At 40.0% G+C, this 15501-nt stretch overlaps 1 protein-coding gene across 10 annotated transcripts in view; it reads left to right on the top strand.

Moving 5' to 3' along the window:
- The window catches only part of LOC107315106 (uncharacterized), a 149059-nt gene that overhangs the window by 25630 nt on the left and 107928 nt on the right, over window positions 1–15501 (top strand). The window contains exon 1 of one of the 10 annotated variants that reach the window (XR_014946725.1): window positions 5281–14043. The exons of the other annotated variants lie outside the window; for them this stretch is intronic. The gene's annotated coding sequence lies outside the window, so the exon portion shown is untranslated. Of the gene's footprint in view, window positions 1–5280; window positions 14044–15501 lie in introns of those variants that run through there. 10 annotated transcript variants of the gene reach the window in all.

Genomic DNA, 15501 nt, shown 5'->3' with positions numbered 1-15501 from the left:
TGTGTTATTCCCTTGATTTACATTCTCCTGTAGGGAAGGTGAAATTACAAAGATGAGCTATGACACCGTGATTCCAGTAACAGCAAAACCACTGAAAGGACCCCATCCTGAAGGCTGTTACACTTATTATGTAATTGATTTGGTTCCCATATAAAAATGATGTCACAATTTTAAAAGCACTTGAAGATCCTTCCAGACCTGTAAAAAAAAAAAAAAATATATATATATATAAAAACACAAAATTATCAATGGAGAATGTGATGCCCAGCTGTGCAAAGCCCAAGCTATTAACAGAGCCTGACTGTGAGAAATGATTTAGAACACAACAGTTTAACTTGAGATTCCCAAGGAGAATAAGAAAAACAGTCTCATAATTCCCTAGAGTCACAGAAGGAATGCCATTAAAAAATTATCTTCATTGCAAAATGAAATTTAAAATGCAGAATACAACCAGGCTGTGTCCTTAACAGAGGCCAGACAGGTCACAGTCATTGATTTTTATTTTTCTTCATGGAATGTTGCTGTCTGAGAATACTGTCATGTCCCAGGTTGAATTCTGAAACAGAGTTTGAAAATGCATTTAATCAATCTGTAATTATTGATTTAGTTTCAGAAAGGGAAGTGTGGTCAGTGAAATGACAGAGAAACTGTGCTTTTCCTTCTCCTCCCTGGGCTTGAACAAAGACTGTGCCTAGTCCAGGATTATTGCTTGACTGTCCCAGGCAATTTTTTAGCAGTGGTTCCCTTGTTTGATTCCTGCACTGTAGTAAAGGACAAAAGTGATTTCTTATTTCTTGTTGTCATACGTGTTCTGTTCAATTACTTGAACACTCAGGGAGAAAATTCTTCCAGTATGGCAGCTGGCAGGTGCCTGAAATGGAGTCCATCCAGAACTACTGCACCAAGAGTGCACCTGTTCTTTCTTGGAAACATAAAATGCATATCAATCAGAAGAACACATGCTAAGGACAGCCTATAAAATGTTGGAAGATCTGACCACAGCTGAAGGTTTCTAAGCTTGCAGCAAATCCAACTGTATCATGTAAAGTCAGTTCTTGAACTCCCAACTTGCTATAACTGACAAACTTCTCTTGGGTAGATGCACCTCTTCCAACTTGTACAACAGGACAAATCCTGCTGTTCTTAAACTGCCAGCTGTTCTTAAGCTATCTCTGGGTACCTTCCTTGAGAGATCCATGTTTCTACAATCAATTGAATTACTTTGATTTTGGCAAACCAGATTATGTGGATAGGGAAACGTTAGCAGTGCCACTATGAGTGGAAGTACTAATTGATTTGGAAATCAATTTGGAAATCAGGAGAATACTACAGACCTGTAGAAGTAAAACTGGTTGGGTCATTCAGCCCAAGATTGGAGTATATGAAGGAGCACAAAATGTCTGACAAATCTGCTCACAGACTGTAACCCTAAAGCTAAGAAAAAAACTGCTGAAATGTGTAAAAAGATAGTACTTGTAAACATACAGAACTGTGGGGAAAGAGCTGAAGGAAAGTAAATACTCTTATTCTTACGAGGGTTGAAAGGGAAAGAAACAAATGTATCCCATTCTTGGAATCGAAGAGATTGGACAAAGCATACAGAAGAGAAAAACTTAATGACCAGTGTGAGAGTTGACTTCAGATGAGTCAGAGGAGAGCTTCCAGCAATCACGCTCCTAATACAATTAATATTGAAGTAGCAGTATTAATTGTTAATTAAATTCATTTTAAATTGTAATTCAGAGCAGTATGCTTTGAAAGTAATGCCTTTTATTTTGATATGTTGGCCCAGAATGTCAGAGGCAGCTGTTGGTGGTATGGCAATAGAAGCTGAACCTTCCCACCAGTATCCAGTTATGTGCTTTGCCATGTGACAGATGGCAGCAGAGGGACAGTCTGACAGAATTGCATCTGATGTAGGAGTGTGGATGAGGCAAAGATATGTAATTCCACACACAACCCCCAAAATGGCACCCATTGATGTTCATTGGCATTTTCTGAATGTTTGTGGAGACCCAACAGTGGATGTGAGCACAGTGAGGTGATGGGGGCTGTCTTTCATGGTGCTGTCACTGCTGCTGAAACACAAGTCTCATTCCAGCTGATCATGTACAGCTGTTGCACCATTAAATGAATAGTCTCAAACAGTTCATCCGTGTGAATTGGCTGATGGTGGTGACTCTGAAGAATAGTGGTTTGTAGCGGAGAATTTGCTCCACCTGGTAGCATTACTGTGCTCTTTGTGTCTGTTATAGTTTCCATGGATATAAATAGGAGGCATTGCCTTCAGAGCAACCTATTTAGTCTCAAGTGTCTAGTGTTTATATGTAGATATTATAGACATACGGGTTCCTAGTTGGAAAATGTTTGCAGTAAAGCTAGATGGCTGTATACAAAGTGTTTGTTATCTATATGGCAGTTATCTACAGTTTTGACTGTACATCTCTATCAGTAAAAAAATTTGAGCATGCTCTCACTGATGCCTTGGCTCTTTGGTCTGAATCTGCTGGTCTCTGAAGATATTGCTTGATTTTTCTGAGCTGATGTGTGTTTATTGTTCCTGCCTTTTTCAGCTGGAGTGAGTTCCAGGATGGAATCTCTGCTAGAAATATCGTGGAGCCTGTCAGAAACCAGTACAACTAATCACTTCGTTGTCATGAACTCAAAGAATGGCATGAAATCCAGTATGTCTGAGGAAGACATACTGTATGCTATTGTTTCCCTAGCACACTGATGCTCTTGTCTTAAGACTGTCCTGAGGAGAGATTTCTATTGCTTTTAGTACTGACAAGGTACATGCCATTGCACAGGGCAGTGTTGTGTGCTTCATCTTAAAGTGTACAGGCAGCAGGCCCTAAAGCAGGTAGTGGGACTTTTCTGCCTTTTCAATAGGTTCCAAATTGATTTTCTTTTGCCTGAAGACACACTAGGGTATTAGATGAGTAAACCAGTAAGATTGATGCCTTCAGACAAAATCTTACTTTCAGTGCTACTACTTGAATTGATTTTCAACATTCCCTGCATTCCTTCAAGCTGATGTTTGTTAGGAAGTCTTTTCCCAGTTGTTGAAGTCAGTGGTGAAAGAAAATTAATTTCTAATAACAGCTTGGACACAAAAAATAGGAACCGTTATTTGTAAGTAGTATTTCCACCTGGTTGTAGATGGTATTGAACCTTTCATTAGAGCATTATCTTCAATCTAAAATATTAAATCCTGACCATAGCTAAAATAGCTGCACTCAGCCTATTGGCTGGTAAAGATTTGGGCTCTGAAATTTGTGGAAGCTGGAAGTTTAGGGTTTTTTCACCCTGTTCAACTCTTACAAATACACAATTATAGTTTTTGAGCATGGTTTGAAAAATGCTGTACCTCTTTTTTTTCTTAAATTAATCTCATTGTTTCAAGTTGTGTGAGAGCATTTTTTCATGTTTAGCACTGATGTTATTTCCTTTTAAATGTCAGCTGTTTGAAAACTGCCTTAGAGATTTCAAGGAATCCTTTCTAGTTGCAGCAGATCAGGCTGCCAGGTAGGAGAGGCTGCTTCTCCTACATGTTTTGGTGCAGAGATGTGAGGCCAAGAAGTATTTCCTTGTCTCATGTACATGCTGGAGATCAGGAAGAAAGGTGGTGCTTAGTAGGGTTTCTCAATTGCCGGGAATGAGGAGAGGAAGATTTTGGTATTTGCTTTACTAGTTATGCTCCAGTTTTTCTAAGGAGGAGTTTAAGTCAAAGGAAAATCCATTACAAATCAAGAATTTTCTCACTGTTGAGCACTGTGTAAATCCAGGAAGATTAGTGTAACCCATCAGACTTGTTAGCACATCCTTTGGATTAACAAATTCTCTGAAATCCAATTTATTTGTCCCATTTTATTTTCATTACAAGAGTTTGCAGATCAAAGACTAAAATGATAAGCAGGAAATGTTATTTTTAATCTGTCTTAATCTTGTCATACAAGGTTACATTTTAAATTGGTTAGGAAATATTAAATTGGTGATCACTGTGTCCATATCTTTGCAAATACACGCAGGGAGCTGTGTTAAGTGTGTCTGGGCTGGGTGCCCTCGAGAGTATCTATTGCCAGTGCCTTTTGACCAGGTGCTCTTTGAATTGTGTCAACTAATGCCTGGAGTAGCTTCCAGTCAGCTATTCTCAGTCAGCAAAGTTTGTAAGTCCATGCTGTTTTCCCTTATTTTTCCCAGCATCCTTTTAAAGAAGCTCTGTCTGAAGTCAGCCCGGTGGTTGTGGTGATGAATAAAAGTCCTCCATTCACAGAAACTCGCTCCCTGCCTCCTGCCTGCCCCTCCGTTGCTCTGCTGGGGGAGGAGGACTCTTTGAGCCGGCCAAAGCTTCCTTCACCCTTATTGGAAAGGCAGAGCTGTTGAAATATTTTCTCGTAAATAACGAGTCGTCTGTATTGCTATGCTTACTTTCAGCTGTGTTTTGAAACAGCAAATTTTCTGACCTCTATTTCTGTTTTTGGAGAGAAACGTGAGGCCGTAGTTTCTCCGAAGCAACTCGGAGAGCGTCCGCAGTAACGGGCTGCTTTAATTTACGAGGCGTGGGGCCAGAAGAGTTCGCCTCGGCTGCCAAGTAAGCCGAGTCCTGCTGTTTGGGACTGCGGCCACTAAGGGGCACCAAAGCTTCACGTTCTGGTCGGTCTGCAGCTCCTCCGAGGAGAGAGGAGGGAACTGCGGTTGGCTTGATGGGAGGGCTTGGAGGTGGTGGAAATGAACACCAGGGGTTGGGGGCTCGTCACCTCCTCAGAGGCTGGTTCCGTGCCTGCTCGGTTGCAGCCATTGCTCTCAGAAGCTTCATGTCCCAGCCGCTGAGCCCAGGCTGCTGGGAGCTTGCTGCAGCCTTGCCCTTGTCTTTGCATACCTCCAAGGGTGTATGGAGGAGATAAGCAGAATAAAATAGTGGGTCTGCCGTGCAAGTTCCTCGTGCCACCATGCCACATGCTACTTGGTTGTACTGCCTTCTGTCACCATCATATAGAGCCTCTTTGACCCTGTGTGCTCTCTGGCTTCTCAGGTCTGAGCTGTTCTGCTGTTCTTGATGGCATCAGGAAGGAACCAAGGAAAAAAATGCTTTCCTGGGTGCTAGTGGTGAACATAAAAAACGGCTGATGTGTTTGTGAGACAGGCATGGCACTTGTGGTTGTTTTGTGAAATGGAGGGCTTGTATGTGTAGGTGCTTACAGGGGAGTGAGTTGCTAACTCAGGCAAGATTGTGAGTGATTCTCACTGTAAATGTGGCCCTACCTCTTCCTCTTTTTTTTTTTTTTTTTTTTTAATCTCACTGGGAGTTTATACAGTGACAGATGAAATGAGAATTCTCAGTATCTGACTGCAGCAAAGTATCACTTTTTAAACAGAGATCTTGAATTCCTCTACCTCTTGAGGAAAATCCTGAATGCTGTAGAACTGGGAAGGACAATCTGTGACTTCAGGCTTCCTACAGGTGCTATCTGATGTCACCAGTTTTTGTAGTTTTGAAACTCCCCTGCAATAAAGAGGTCCAGGAATGTGGTGAGAAGTGAGAGTGCAGGTTTGTGTTCAGGGGATGAATATGCTGCTCATGAGGCAGCAAAGTCTTTGGCTGCCTCATGAGCAGAGCACAAATATTCTGTAGTCCTGTAGTAATGTTTTCAGAGTGCTACTAAGTGCTTAGGTGCAGTTTTAAATGTCCCACTGTCTTATGTTAAGTCCGGAACTGTCTGATGAGAACCCCATTGCATAGAATTGGGCTGCATAATGTTGCAAGGTCATACTGGGTCATCAGCTCCTGTTTGCAGACATAAAACCTGAATAACTTTACAAAGCTGAAATTCCTTAATAGTTCTCTGGTATTGTGAATATTTCCTTTACTTTTTTATTTTTTTAATGTAAATTGATTAAATCTCATATGAGCAGAGTGTTCTCTGTTTTGTAGATCACCTGTTTAACGCATGGTGGAAAGAGGTTTCCAAACCTGTCAATGCTAAGCAAAAATCTCACAGTTCTGTGCAGTTCAACCTTTGCAGAACCTGACATGTACAAAATACTTTTTAGTGTATATATGAGAAGGACAGCATGCTTTTGTATCATGTGAGGACTCAGAAGCCCTTTTAGACCATTAGTTACCACAAGGGAGTGTTAAACAACCTTCAAAATGAGGTAATACTTTAAAATGAGTGAGTCAAAGGCTTTACTAAATATCCAAATTACTGACACTAGCTTTTTTTTTTTTTTTTTTTTTTTTCATTCAGAGAATTTTTTACTATTACAAGAGATGTGAGATCATGTAGAGAAGATTCACTTTGAATATAGAATGGAAGTTGGATAAGAGTTATTTCCTATTAGTACTGTTTGGTGGTACCTTTGAGAGTGGCTACATCCCTGCACATCCCTCCTACACTTCTCCCCTTCCATTCCCAACCATGCCATGGCTGCATCCTGCTTTTGTGTGCCAGAAGGAAAAAGGAATGAGAGCAATGGAAAACTTAGTAGGAAAGTCAGCTGCTAAAGAAAAGGAATATAATTAACATCAGTCAATACAACTCTATGAAATCTAGGACTTGTCAAATGAACTTGATCTTAAGAATTTAATCTTAAACAGATGGATTGTTAAAGGCTATTGTCTAAATGTAATGTATTTTCATAAAGCATTTGACTTAGTACAGAATGATAGTCTGGCTAAAAAATTAGTATTACACAATGCCACTGCAGTGCCTGTTAAATGGATTAAGAACTAGTTACCTAAGAGAGCTCAAAGGGATTGTTGTGGGAAGTATCACTGAATGAGAGTACCCAGGGTATTCAGCAAGAACTGACATCAAGATCAGCATTACTCAACAGGTTTTTCAATGATTGGGAAGTAACTAAGCCACATCTGAGTTTCACATTTTTGTAGTGTTACAAGGCTGATAGGATGATAAATAATTAGAAAAATGTCGTGTGAAGTGATTAGTATCATGAGGAATGTCTAATTCTAGCAGTCATATACAAAGTAATACTGTTGGGGGCAAATATTACATCTTGCAGTCTTCCATTTTGTAGCAGTGCACTAAGAATAGGCTGTTGCATTCCTTGGAGTTGACTGCAAGGACAGGAAATGGAGTGACTCTTAACCTACTTCAACATACTTCTAGTAGCATACAGCATAAAAGGAGGTAGCGAAACTGAAGAGAAACAGAGCAGAAACACCAAGATGGCTTGGAATGGTAACTTGGAATGAGCAAGTAGAACTTGGTATTTTCAGTTTTTCAAGAACATTGAGAGGTGACTTTCTTAGTGTAGACATACCTTCTTGAAGAAGAAATACCACATACGCTTTTTTAACATCATGATCAGAGGATCTTTCAAAGTAATAGGAACTAACGCCTAGGTGGTAGAGCAGTTTATATTAAAACTTCCAAGTGCAGTTTATATTAAAAATAAGGCATCTTTTCTTCAGTAGTAAGAATGATTAATTATTGGAAAGGCTAGTAAGGATGTTGTGTCCATCCAGTGACTTAATGAAAGATTCATTTTAACTCATTACTGTTGTGCTCAAAGTGTAATTCTGTGGTAGGAACAAGGTGTCTTTGCCCTTGAATGTATCTCTATGAAGTGAATAACATGCTGAAGAGATTCCTATTGACTTTGTCCTTGAGTCTTATTAAGCTTGTACACAGCCCAGCAGCATCCCTCTATGCTGATATTAAAAAAAAACAAGTTGGGTGGCTAAGTGATGCCTTGTGTTGCGTATTACTTGTGACTTCTAGCTGTGAGAAGAAGCCTTCTGTTAACAGCTAAGGCTTTATTTCCGGTTTGCCTTCTTTAGTCAGCTTGCCAACTCTATCTTAAAACTCATTTTTCTGACCCTGCAGCTTATGCCAAGAGTTCTGAAGAATGCAGTTCCCGTCTATAGGGTTGTAAGGAGGATCCGGGGGAAACACAGTCATGTCTGCCTGAACTCTGTGCCAGGAAAGGTTATGGAGCAGATCATCTTGAGTGAGAGCACATGGCACATGCAGGACAATGTGGGGATCAGACCCAGCCAGTATGGGTTCATGAAAGGCAGATCCTGCTTTACTAAGCTAAACTTCTGTGACTGAGTTACCTTCCTAGTGGAGGTCTTTACAGTAAGGTATCTTATTAGAAGATTTCAGGTGACTAAGAAAAATCCTTTTGCAACCAAAGCAACTGTTTGAACAACCAGATTCATAAGCTTGTGTGTGGCCCTCATCAAAGAACCGCAGCACTACCCTGTCCTTCATATTACAGACATGTATTTATGTCCCTTACTCTGTTCTGTTTTCCCAGTGAATTTGAATTCACAGAGCTAAGGCCATAGTTGATCCTATTGTATTTACTAGTGCTACTTTCCTGGCAGTAACCCTATATTCCCACAGTGGTTATCACTGGGGTCAGTGATCCTTGCAACCACTTTGTGCCCTTTACCCCTGCCTTCATTCTACTGTAATGGCCCCACCACTGATTTAATAGCATTAATGCTTTAAGCCTTTACCAAATCATTCTACTTCCATTGGCTCTCCTCTTTCATCTTAATTTGGCTGGAAGAAATGGCAGCCCTTTCTTGCTGCTTGCTAATGAACCTAGAGCACACAGGAAGAATGGCCTCATAGAGACTTCTATAAGCTCAGTTCAGACCAGTACCTGACTAGAGCAACTTTAAATTTGGTTATGATAATAATGTGTCTGTGGCAAAAATCAAAGTCTACTATGGTCTTTCTGAATGAATACTTATCCTTGGATATGTTCATTTTCTGAAATCTGCTGAATTATTTTGTGATTCATACCTTTTTTTTTTTTTTGTTCCATATGTGATTAAACCAGGGCTCTGGGAAGCCTTTTCAGAGGGAAAGAAGTATCTCTGGCTCATTGGGTAGCCAGAATTCTTCTATGGGATACTGCAAATATTTACAGGGATGGAATTTATCTGGGATCTTCCACAGACTAGAGCTGTAGCAGATATAGGACTGAATCTTTGCCAGAAGTGCACTTATTAATTCACAGAGTGAGAGAGTTCCAACAGGAGAGACTGTTCCCAGAAGAAATTACACCAATCAAGACATTTAGCATTGCTGGGGGAGAGCCAAGTTTAAGTCTTTGGTCTAGAAAAATAGACTGGAAACTTTAACCTAAATCTCTAACATCCATGTAGGTCTCCTTCTACATGCAGGCTTCTGTATTGCCTGCTGCAAATTAGGAAGCCTTACCTAGCAAAAGTTTTGCCAGTATGGTGTGGTGCTGCAAAACATTTCCATTTCAACAAAGGGAGTATTCCCCAACAAAGTTGGTTATGCCAAGGAGGGAGGGGAAAAAATCCATGAGTGATTATATGGATAAGGTGCTGACAAGAAGGCAAAGGAGGAGATGTTAGGGAGATAATTAGCTAGTTGCCAAGGCTTGTGACAGCTGCTTAAGTTGTGCTTCTGTTCTGAATTCTTACAGGTGTCTTCCATACTTAGCTTCAGTGTGTGGCAAATGCATGTAGCTTACTTATGGTTGTGGAGGGAATTGGAAGGTTTGCATTATTCTCTCTTGAATGCTAGTGTGTTCTTACAAAAGGCCACACACCCTTCTTTTGGCTATTTCCTTTCAGTGTGGAGGGAGATTGTTGATTGATGTGCGGTGCTGAGAAGCACACCTGGGGGTATTGCAGGATTTTGCTGAGGTTCCTGAGTACCTGCTTTGTGCTCCTGGTGGGTCTTGCAAAGCCAGAATTTCTACAGGTGATGTAGACCTTTCTGTGGCTTTTTCACCATTCACATAATGGTTCATCATGAATGTTTCCACTGTGCACTCCTCTCTTTCTGGTTGAGGAAACAGAAGCAATATAGCTGGAATTCCAGAATGTAGACAAGATGCTTAGACTGGCATCTGTATGCAGCTTCTCTTTCTAAAAGGAGCAATAACACACTAATGCATTTTATTCTCAGAGGCATTAGAATCTATGTCATGCTTGATTTTAAAAACTTCTATTCTCATGCTGTGTCCATCACCCGAGAATGAGGCAACAACTTTGACCTGTGGTCTGGCTATCAGATGCCAACTATGGTACTTAAATCCTTCTGACCAGAAGACTGTCCTCATTAGACGGCTATACTGTAACCTCCTTGAGTTTAATTGATATGTACTTAAAAATGTGAGAAATAGTGCTCAACCAAGAATGGCCCTAGGACAATTCTTTTGGCAAAGCAAATTATGGCAATGAATAGCGTTTTTTTTTCTGTTATGAGTTAGTGTGTGTATACTTTTTGACTATGTGTCCATTAAGCTAGGCATTGGCTATTAAAATGGAGTAGTGCTTTTTTGCTGTATTTGTGCTGCCTTTCAAGGGTGTTGAGAAAGTGGTAATTATCTGCTGAGACATGAGCAATCAGATCAATTCTCTGCAGGTGGGTGTTTCAAAACGTTGCTTATTTGTTCACTACTATAACTGGAAGATGCTTTCTGTCTGGTGATGCCAGTTGTACTAAACTCTCTGGTACTTCCTGATCATTCATCTGAACATGGATTGCCTCTTATTATCAGGACTCTGTTCCCTGCAGACAACTTCATTATCCTGTTCTCTTTCAGCCCTTCCTCAACTTCCAAGTATTTAAGCCAGAGCTTATCAGATCTCAGGTTTCCAGCTTAGAGAAAAGATGAAACTTTAGGAGTGGTGTATCTAAATCAACGAAGCAAGATAGAAGTACACGGAGTTGGCCTGAGATCACAGAGTCAGTATCAGAGATGGAGCATTGCAACTGCAGAATTTTGCTCAGGCTGTGTGCTTCCAGTGTAGAAACTATAATCCTCTCAGTCCTGTCTCCATGGGGTAGTGTTGACAGCACTAGCAAATGGCTGAGCTCCCAGCAGTTTGCTAGTGGGGGCCTTTAGGTAGGTAAAATCTGTATTGTCCAACCTTCTGGAAGCTAACTGCAAGCTGAAAGATCTGATGATCTCATTGTTAGCTATGTTATGTCCCACCACGATAGGGCTTAAAATATGGTCTTAACACACCTGATCCTCAGAAGTACTACCAAGCATTTGAGCAACATCATTCCTTGTACACATGGATTTTTTTTTTTTCTCTCTCACATGGATCTTGATTATCTTCTCTCATTCTCGATTCTCACTGTTGACTGTCACATATCACTTCAAGAGCTAACCCCATCTCTGACTGCAGCTATTCGTTATCAACCCCTTTGCCTGTACCACTTCCATTTGTAATTTAAACACCCAAATTTAATAGGTTTGTCTCATTATTTTGATTAATCATATTAACTTGTATTAATTAAGAGATGGATTTAGGTAATGACAGAGGTTAATGGAGTCAGTTTTTACTTTCCCCGGTTTTTCAGGGGAGGGGGGACACAGGGGTAGGAACAGAAAATAAAAGGAGGGTAAGAGGAGGAAAAGAAAGAGAAACTGTTGGGGGGGAAATCTCAGTTAGCAATCAGAAATTCCCTGCTAATTGAATGTCTGATTTTATTAATGATGAAATTTATAAAGGTCCTTAAGAAAAGAAAAGAATTTAGCCAGTTCAGCAGTTAAGTGTGAATATTAACTAACTCTGAGATAAAAGGTAAAATATCCATTTTCTTTTCTTTTCTCTACTTCTTTAAATAAAAAGCTCTCTTTGACACTTCATCCCATTAGAGCTTTAGCTTCCTTTGCCATCCATTTCTAAATGGCTGGAGACTGTGCAGAGAAACTAATGTCCTGGATGGTTTAAGAAATGCTGACCTTGGAGGGCAGGAAGTTAATACATGGATCATCATAGTGCTTATTTTCCTTGATGTTTGCTTTCTGATGATGCTTTGATAAGTGAAAGAAGGATTCCAGCTCTGCCCTATGCTCTGTGTCTGCTCTATCATACTTGTTTCCCTGAGGCTCAAATAAACCGAACTGCAAACTGTGTTAGATTCAGGTTGAACCTTGTGTTGGTGCTGTGGGCTGCATTTCCATCTCAACAAAGCATGGTGAATCCTTTGCTCATTGAGGTTCCTCCATGACAGGGTCTCATGATAATCACTCCTGGGCATGCCAATTAGCAACTGCTCCTTATTTGGCTCTTTTTACTTACTTGTACCAGTACTATATAAGCATAAATGCCATCTGAGAAAGGGAACTCTTTATAACTCCATTGCCCTCATGCAAATGACAGCAAAAGGGCAAGTCAATGGAAAGCTCTTTTATCCTCTGCTCCTTGGCGTTACAACTGTCCTGTGTGAATGAATATTTGAGTAGAAGAATATTTTGTAGCTGAAGCTGGTTGATAGTGAGTTGCTGGGTAGGTGTGCAAGACCTCAGAGTCAGCACTTAGTTTTTCTTCTTTCTAGAAAAGAAGAGTTTAGTGATAATGGTAACATCCCTGTATATAAAATAAAGTGAGATAACCATACAGAAAGAAAAACAGGTGTTCAAACCTGATTTTAACAAATGTAGGAGAGTTTATATAAACTATTTTGAATCTAAATCAAAAAGAAATTCAAACAAAGTTTTTTTGTGAGTAAATTGTTGAAAAATAACATAATTGTGAAGCAACTTGTATTTGTATATACTGTTGCAGTAAATGTTGCTGATGAAATTCATTACCCACAGCTGACATGTGAAAGGTAGCCGGTAAGTTTGTAAGATCATGGTCTAGCTAAAACTATAGTGTATTATCAGCCTTAAGATCATTTGGCTATAAATTACAGGTTTTTATATCCAGTCTAGATCTTCCCCCCATTTTAATTTTAAACTGTTTTCCCTTGTTCTGTCACAACAGACCCTGATGAAGACTGTCCCCTTATTTCTTATCGCCCCACTTCAGATCCTGAAAGGCCGCTCTCAGGTTTCTCCCTCTCTTCTCCAGACTGAGCAGCCCCAGTTCTGTCAGCCTGTCCTCAGAGGGGAGGTGTTCTGTCCTTTGCATTATTTTTGTGGCCCTCCTCTGAATGCACTCCAACAGGTTGGTGTCTCTCCTGTACTGATGACTCCTAGTATGCAGTACTCCGGGAGAGGTCTCACCAGTACAGAGGAGAAGGAGTAGCAGGGGAAGGGAGATTACCTCCCTTGTCCTGCTGATCACACTTCTTTTGATACAGCCCAGGATACAGTTGGCTTTCTGTGCTGTGAGAGCACATTGCTGGCTTATGTTCAGCTTCCTATCTACCAGTACCCCCATGTCTTTTTCAGTAGGGCTGTGCTCCATACTTTTGTCCCCTAGTTTGTGTTGAAAGTGAGGATTGTTGTGACCCAGGTACAAGACTTTGCACTTGGATTTGTTAAACTTCGTAAATTTCACCTGGGCCCACTGCTCAAGCCTGTTTAGGTCTCTCTGGACAGCATCCCATCCCTCGTGTGTGTTGATCTTGCTATATGGTTTGGTGTTGTCTGCAAACTTGCTGAGGGTGCACTTGATCCCACTGACAATGTCACTGGTAAAGATACTAAAGAATGTTTGTTCCAGTACTGACCCCTGAGGGATACCACTTGTCACTGATCTACATCTGGACATGGAGCTGTTGATCACCACCATTCTCTGGTTGCAATCTCACAACCTGTTCCTCATCTATCAAGTAGCCCCCCCCCCCAAAAAAAAAAAAAAGTTCTGTATCTTTCTAATCTGGAGATGTGAATGTTGGGCAGGACAATGTCAAAAGCCTCAGTGAAGTCCAAACAGATGTTAACAGTGTCTCTTACCTTTGATACAATTACACCATTGTAGGAGGTCACTTTGTTGGTCAGGAATGACCTGCCCTTGATGAAACCGTGCTTGTCTTATATGTCTCTTTTAACTATCCAGTTTTCTTGACTTCAGTACAATTCCTTGCTTTCAACTGCCTTAAGCTAAAGGTTGCTATGTTTATATGTGAGTTTTTCATTTCATCCAACTAGTGTTTTACCTAACTTGACTGCCACTCAGATGAAATTTTAATATGAATTTTGGAAGATGGCTACTTTCTGGTAATCTGTGATTAAAATAGCAGGGAAGCCTACAGTGGAGTTTTTCCGTGATCAGTTTATCAGAATGAATGAAACAAATTTCAGTTTAAGAGGTGCTAGAGCAGTTGAAATCTGGTGAGTCTGACTGACCCCCTTATGTCTTTGAGAACATCAGAAATCAATTTTGCTTTTGCAATGATGTTTTTTAGCAGGAAAAAATATGCTGTACTCTGTGATTGTTGGTAACATTAGAATGTTCATGATCTGCTTCTAAGATGTCATATCGCTCTATAAAATAAACAACTCTGTTTGCTTTACCTTTGCATAATGTGAGCATAAGTCAGCTAGGCAGTGGTTTCTCTGGAAAATCACTGTTGACCTGAGCAGTAGAGAACCATGAGTTTGAAAGATCCATTTCATGTTCTTCATCTGATTTTACTGTTTATGGCTTCCCCCCCCCATATTTCTCCACATAAGTTTGTGGTACAGGTTTTTTAAATTAATAGTAGACAAACAACTAGAGATTTATATATTGCCTGCAAGTATTAAGTAGGCAAAATCATATGGTAATTTTAGCCTCTGACTATTAAGAAGGTGGGAGGAATAAGAGAAAATTGTGTAGAATATTTATCTCTCCTTCTGGAAAGAAAGAAAGAAAAAAGCCACTCTGGTTTAATTCTGATATTTTCTGTTGAATTTATGCCAGACAAAAGTCAGTGGAGTTACTTCACCATGTACAGTAGTGTAAGGTTAGGAATGAGTCTTGTATGTTAAAACACTGTGTAAGTAAATACACACTTCTGGGTGCACTGTATCTCTTTGTCTATGCATATTCAAGTGAATATATTTCACAGCTGCTGTCTGCATCATTCACTTCCAAAACCAGCATGCATTCATTTTCATAACTTTTTCTTCTATTACAATATTAATGGGACTATCAATGGGAAAGGACAAGAGAAGCATTTTTAATGTTTATCTGACAGTTGCAAATTTCACTTGAGGTTGTTTACTGGGATCTGATTGTTGGCAAAGAGGAGTAGGGAAGGCAGCAAGATGAATGGGATCACAGGAAGAAGAGATGTATTTATAGGCCCTCTTAGCACCATCTAAGAGTAATAAAAAGTCTTGTCTTACTCCTCCTTAACCAAGTCTTAAGTTTTAAACAGTAAAAAATGAGAGATTATTTTAATTAACTTCTGTACAATCCTGGCAGCCTGTTTAAAGGGAAACATTTTGTATTTAGATATATGGAAGTTAGGTGAAGGTCTTTGTGTATATGTTCATCAGTTCCTTAATGGGAAAAGATGGTTGGAAGTAAGTGAGTAGTTGTGCACTTGCAGATGAACCTGTAATCTGATGTTAACTGCTTTTGACCTTCAGTGCTAGGACTACAGTAAGAGGAAATAACTTGTTATGGGAAGAGCTGAAGCTTTTCCCAGTTTTGCTTTGTGGATTTAAAGCCAGTAAGTTTTACAGATCTGGATGTTGTGCCTCCAATTTTTTTTTATCACTGTGAACATTTTTCTTCCAACTAAGAAAAAATACAAAAGAAAACAACAACCACCCATCTTGGAGTTCTGCTTCTCTGTCTTT

This window comes from Coturnix japonica, chromosome 5 (genome assembly GCF_054131305.1).
Source record: "Coturnix japonica strain WE chromosome 5, WE-NBRP24, whole genome shotgun sequence".
NCBI lineage: Eukaryota > Metazoa > Chordata > Aves > Galliformes > Phasianidae > Coturnix > Coturnix japonica.
Note: the sequence above shows the minus strand (reverse complement) of the source record. Positions and strands in the feature narration are given on the sequence as shown.